Source organism: Contarinia nasturtii, unplaced genomic scaffold (genome assembly GCF_009176525.2).
Source record: "Contarinia nasturtii isolate CC-2019 unplaced genomic scaffold, AAFC_CNas_1.1 Cnas_scaffold_285, whole genome shotgun sequence".
NCBI lineage: Eukaryota > Metazoa > Arthropoda > Insecta > Diptera > Cecidomyiidae > Contarinia > Contarinia nasturtii.
The window spans coordinates 4902666-4909626 of NW_022197640.1; positions in this window are offsets into that span (position 1 = coordinate 4902666).

The following is a 6961-nucleotide window of genomic DNA, read 5'->3' on the forward strand; positions in this document are numbered from 1 at the left end:
GACGAATCAATTTTTAGAATCTCTGATGATAGGGAAATTAAAATAAACCTCGGTGATGCCCAATTTTAACAAAATACGAAATGAACTACGTTTCAATATATTTCTTATATGAAGAAACTTTTGATCGCACGTACGTTCTCCAAAGAAAAATATATATATGCTAATTTCTATAGTTGCACAAAAAAAAGAATTGAATCCGTACGGGCACTAATGTCGCCCGTGTTTGTACGGACATTTTGACCGTCCGTACTTAATACACGTGTATTAAGGAACAATTTGTGTGTTAAAATCATCATTTCAGGAAGTCAAATCATGCTATACTTTGCGCCTTATTTTAGCTTTTATTTCATCCACTACTATGCCCACTAAAGGGTGATATCCGTGTGTAATTTGGACTCTTGAGTAGAGTTCAGTTCAGGTAAAATCTGGGGTAAATTTCGGGTGTCATTAAAAATCAATTTATGTCTGACCAGTAAACATAGTATTCATCGGATCAAAAAATAATGTATTAAATGATGAGAAATTTTTTTCGGACCCCTCTGTCCTCCTTCACCAAAAAATTTTAATTTTGAAATTTTGAAGAAATTTCAAAGAAAATCATAACAAATATCATAATAAATCTCGTCATTATTTCAAAATCGACATTTTTTGGTGATTTTTCAGATTTTTGTTTGAAAAGTCCATCAAAAATTATTTTTATCGCAAAACTAACATCAAATTCGGTTTTCTCGCGCCAAAAAAACCCACCATTACATATTTTTTACAGCGCGGAAAAGACATTTTTCTGGATAATTACTACAATACGAAAAATGTCTGATGGTAAAAATATGTAAACAAATTAGAAGAGTGAACACAATCATGCATAATCGATTGCATTGACAAAAAAAAAATTCAAATTCAAAAGACACATGAAACTCCACGAACCCATGCAGGAAGTATGTGTATGCGACTTATGTGGACAATTATACCAAAACAAATACAATTTCAATGTGCACAAATACCGGCGTCATGAAGGAGTAGCATCTAGGTTAATCACATATACAAAAGAGCACAAGCCATCAATAAAACGTCCAGTATATTCAAGTGATACCCATGCAAATGCCAAACATTTCATTTCATTGCATTGCAAGAAACCAGTAGAAATAATGTTGAATATGATGCATTTGACATGGTTGATGATACACTCGAAGGTGACGTCGTAGATGATGTGCATAAATCTTAACTATATTAGGTGTTTGCATCAATGTTCTACTATCTTGTGGTAGAAAAGTAAATCCTGCAAGAATTAAAATCGATAGTAGGTCATTGATTGCTGCTTGCGTAATCCGATGTTGCAATGCCCAAAATCTTAATCTTTTTGTTAAATCAAACGGAGTGCTAAGACTTGTTTCACTGTTATTATTTGCACTTTCATATTGAGTTTCTGATAATGCACTCAATGATCTCACTTCATTTTCGTACATAGTTTCAGCTTTTTTGTTCATTCTATATTTACGTACACGGTTTCTTATTTTGTTGGCTTTTCTGGTGTTATTTTTAATTCTAGACATAGTTAGGAAAATTATTTATGACCTATTTCTTCACAAAAGAAAACAATTGTCAACGTAAGCCGTGGTGCACTACACTGTTAGCAGATATATTAGTTTTCAAGAATTGCTCATATGTGACATTTGTGATTGACAGATTAGATTAGGTTAGAGGTTTTGCATAGAATAAGTAAAAAAGTAGGTTATTTGATCAGTTCTGCAGCGCAATTTTTTTGCTTTATGTCAGAAAACTATATTGAATCATGCAGCTAGACATACACTAAAAAAAAATTTAACGTTCATCACTACAGCCACTCTATTTGCGAACTATTATTCGTGGATAGAAAACACATCAACTATTAAAGCGAGCTGCATGTTTTATTTTCAGGAATATGTTTTGTTATTACTCAAATATTCTTCGGTTAAAATTTCTACATACAATTCCGCATTGTTTACAAAATCTGCAGGAATACATTATGTAAAGAAAACTATCAACTTTATGTCTGACATTTTAAACATCGATTCTTTACCATAAAATGTGATTGTTGTCTTACTTTCCATGTGATTAAAATGCTGAGATTCAAGAATTTCGGCATTTAGCATTCATAGTGGTGGCTATTGTTGTGATCTTCAAGTGGCGACGAAGATGTTCGGATATGAACAAAAAAGAGCCGTTTTAAAATTTGAAAAAAAAAAAAATGAAGTAAATTGTGAATAGCGTTAAATCATGAGAATATTGTGTCTGTGTTATGTATGTGCACACAGACGATGGTGTCAACAGTGATGTGGCTCACATGCGGGATGTGCGTTCACTTGATGTTTTGGTCACACGCCATCACAAACTATGATCATAATGCTATCGGTTTTCATCTTGCCAAAATATCAACTTAAAGAATGAACAACAAGCAGAAAGAAAACACTTAATTTGTTCGGCTGATGTTTCATGTGAGCATAAGTTATTATTAAATATCTAAATTATAAAAATCTGGACTAAAATACATATTTATTGTTTTCTGCGTAAACAAAATTATATGTTTATATAAATCTATATGTTTACCCTCTTCAGGGATACAGTTTGGGTATATAACGGGTGTATATTTTAGGCATAAAACATACACCCGTTATATACCCAAACCGTATCCCTAAAGGGGGTAAAAATGGATTTACGACAGATGTTATCAACCCATAAAACGTGTGAAATCGTTACATTGGTCAACTTTAAAAACGGGTGAAATCGTTACAAGAATGTTCCTTTAACTGTTTTTGACCGTACGTAACTGTTTTTGTCCGTCCGTCCGGGCATTTATGTCCCTCAGCCGTTGGTTTCTATATGTGTCAATTGTTGCAATGATTTGGTTTTATTTTATTCATGTTGTATTTAGTCGCGTGTTGTATCTACGTAGTCGCATACAATTTTTATACAGATATAACATAAAAATGACAATTAAGATTAAGTAGTGTAGTACCAAACAATCTACCGGCTATGCCTTTCACTTAGAATATGAAGTGAAAAAGGACGAAAATTCAGTCAAGCTCTTTGAGCAGCTCGTTCGGATAATTCGCATAAATTAAATCCCATTTACGTTGAATACCGGCCATACAACTTGAACGATTTTCATTCACATATATGAAAGTTCACATTATGAGTTGATTGGTAATGATTTTATTGACAAAGAATCATATACTCGTATGCAATTTAAATACCGTATGCAGTATTTTTGTCCAAGCTTACACCTGATGATTGAATTCGTATTTGCGTAATTTTCTATTAACCCTCTAGTGCATAGCTCTGCCTTTTGGCGGGGTGTATGAATTATGGTTCAAAGTATATAATTGATTATAAAGTTTTTCCGACGAAATTATTCGAATTTGCTTGGGTTTTTTGGCGCAAGAAAAATTCTTTTAATTTGCTAGGGATTTTCGCTAAAAAAGTGAAGAGCAAAAAAAAACGAAAGGAGTTGCGTATTTAGTACGAATTAGTACAAAATCATATGGCATTTTACATTGTGTGTACTAAAAAAATGCCCATTTTAGGCAACTCCTTTGGTATTCAAATAAGAGAATTTTTAGTTTTTGAAAAAACATCCCCCCCTGTGAAATGTAGCTCGCAAAACCGTATGAGAAAAAATCCTGTCCTTAGGTGGGGTTCGGTTTTTTGCACTTTTTTTCAACCAGGCATTTCTTGATATTATAATTTTTTTTAACAAAATCAACTTTAAAAAAATGCTCAGCTCTGAAAAAAGGGGTTAAATTGAAATCGTTAATTTCAAACTTTGTATATTGTATTTGATTAGAGAAAAATGGTTATCAACGATTATAAACGAAATTCAAATGTAGCTTTGTATCTTCAAAATTCAATGTATCTATAATGCGCACCTGCTATATGCGCTCACTAAATTGTGAAGATATTTTCGCAAACACGCAGTTCTTTCTACTGTCGCGCAAATTTTTTAAGGAAAACTAGCATATAGAAGGGGTATTCTAAAGTGTGCTTATTTACGATCAAAATGTGATTTCATCTCTTCCACTGTCTCAATCATTTAGGATGAATAGAATCCGTGGAACGAGTAGATTGCTTTTATTGATGCGGTTTCTCATCTTGACGATTTTCCGATCAATCCTAATCATACCAATATCCATATTTATCATTGGATTACCTGTTCAATAGATGACTGAGCCTTGGTGTATTATCAACATTCACTTAGGTTCGTTAGTAAATATTTTTTTAAAAATTAAAATCACTATTGAAACATTGCAATGCAGGTAAGAGGAAAAACACGATTAAAACCATACATGAGCACGGAAAAAATTTATGGGGGGGCTCTCGAAATACCTTAGCCAAACGGGATTTTTTCGTTTTTTTTTTTGGAGATCACATTTTAGACGAAAATCCCTGACAAACCGAAAGCATTTTTCGCGAAAAACCCTATCAATTTTAAAGATTTTCTTCCATTTCTGAAGTTGATTAGCAAAAAAAAAGGTCTTCACTTTCCAGTGAAAAATCCCTAGTAAATCGGAAGATTTCTCTGCTGCCGTGGGGGGTAGCTCGGACGATTTAAGAGGGGGGTTTCCCCCTGTGCCCATTTATGATTAAAACACTTTTGTTTTGCTTTCTTCTTTCGAACCAAACTCATATGCTAGAGAATGTGTACATATTCAAGTGTTAAAATTGGTATCCTTGGTATTGCAAAAACTTGATATTACCCGATTTTATCAACTCGTTTTCGTTCATCGTATTTTCATTGTGGTATACAATTTATAAATTGCACTAGTTGCGTTTCGCTATTTTACACATAATTTAAAGTTTTTGCTCAATTCCGGATAACATGATGAAAAATAAAGATAAAATCAAATCCTATATATTTTCCATTTGCCGCTTGAGCGGTTTTTTCGTCGTCAATGTTTCGAAAAACCAGGCAGAATTGTTTTAATTAGTTCTCTCAATGGCGGAAACACGATTTTTGTTCGAATGAAGTAATTTAGATGTATGCAAATATAATTTCAGAATTGATCTATGTTTTTAATCCTGCATTCGTGAACGACTTTAATGCACAAACATTTGTATGTGTATGACGTGGGTTTGAAAACAGAAAACATAATCAAATGTCACATTGTTCACGCCATGACTACGTCAACACGAAGGTATAAAGAAAGCAAACGATAAAACAGCAGCAGCAACAAAAATAATCACAACATCAATTTTAACTACAAATCAAAAGTTGTTATTCGGAACGAAAGAAAAAGATGAAGAAAAATTATGAATGTATTTGATGAAATGAAACATCAAAAGCACGAATATGTGGTTTTATCTTATGTGCGTATGTTTGTGTGTGATTGTGATAAAAGGAGAAAAGTATAAGCTGTTTTGTTCTATGTCGGGTTTTTCTTTGAATTTTGATTTTGCAAACAAACAAATTGCAGTATCGTTGCAATGAAATTTCATGCACATGCATAAGCATATTTGATTTTATTTGAATTTTATTATTCTTTATCTTTAATTGTTTGAAAATGTTCTTAGCCTCTAAGAAGTGGTTGTATTCATTGTGATTTAACTAGCAAACAGGAGCGTCCACAGTATTTTGTCTAGAGGGCAAAGCAAATGAGAGTTGTTTAATTTTATACATGAAATTCCAGTGATAATAAATAGAACCCAACATTTCTGGCCCAACATTATGAATGACGTAAAAATTAAATGATGAATTGGTGCGACCAGAACGCAATACACATTTAAATCACGAAAAATATTGCAAATGTTAAAGAACAAAAAAGTTGAACTTTCACAAAAACCATAGAATGAAAATCCGATGAGCTATTTTCATTCCTTTATTTCATCACAGCTGGAGAATCAAATTAATGGCCCATGGTAGAAAAATGCCAATGCTCATTGTCAAGTTGTCAAATATGTCAAAAGACTAAATGAAGCGTTTTTTTTTAAAATGAAATAAAAGAATGGCTGCTCTCTTCGTTACCGTAAATGTTAATCGTTTGCTTAAGTTGATTTTTCTATAAATGCATACAAGGCACTGTACAAAAACGTAACCGATACACATGTGTGAGAAAAAAGGGGTTGGCAATTAAATGTGCGAAATAATACTAATTGAACTGTATTGTCCATGTCTGTTATATTGTCGCCAATTGAAAAGGTTCTCTTTTGCTTGATAAATTCAGCATGTGTGTTTGTCACGATTTCGTGTGACTGACTATTCTGTTATGTGTCGTGCAGCGTGTTTCATTGTTTTCTCCATATTTCACAAAATCAGGCAATAATTTGATTAATTGACTGCGACAAATAGACGGTTTTCGTGCATTTCCAATAAACGTATATCATGGTCGTTTGTGATTCAAAATGCGCACTATTTCTTTTTTTTGTTTATCAGCCTTTAACGTCTTTGGACTGTGATGTTCTATATGGCTGTTGATTCTATTGTGACTGCCGTTACGTTTCACTCATTCATTTGAATATTATGTAGATTCAATATTTATGGCTCATGGTCAGTGTATATAAGGCCCATACAAAAATTGCATTAAAATTACAAACTAAAATGGAATTAGTCAATTTTCTTAGAAAAGTAGCGATATTTCAGAGAGACATTCTGGAGAATAAAAGTAATGATCTCTGAGGGCTGGTGGGGAAATATTATGTTTAAAAAATGATATCACATCCTTTTCTGTAATATAAATGCCAGTTTTTTTTAGTGCGTTGTAGTGCGTTCCACAAAAATATTTTTTTTCCGAATTTTCAAGAACTAAGACGTTCGTTCGGGAAATGTTCCGGCACTCCACTTTTCCAAATATTGATGTTCTGGAACGATATTTTCATCCGGAGAAACTATATTGTGTGAATGTGCGATTTTTTTTTCTGTGAGCTATGTTCATTTTTTATATGAGATCAGGGACCGGTTCGCGCATATTTCTATGCAAGATAGCTATGCTAA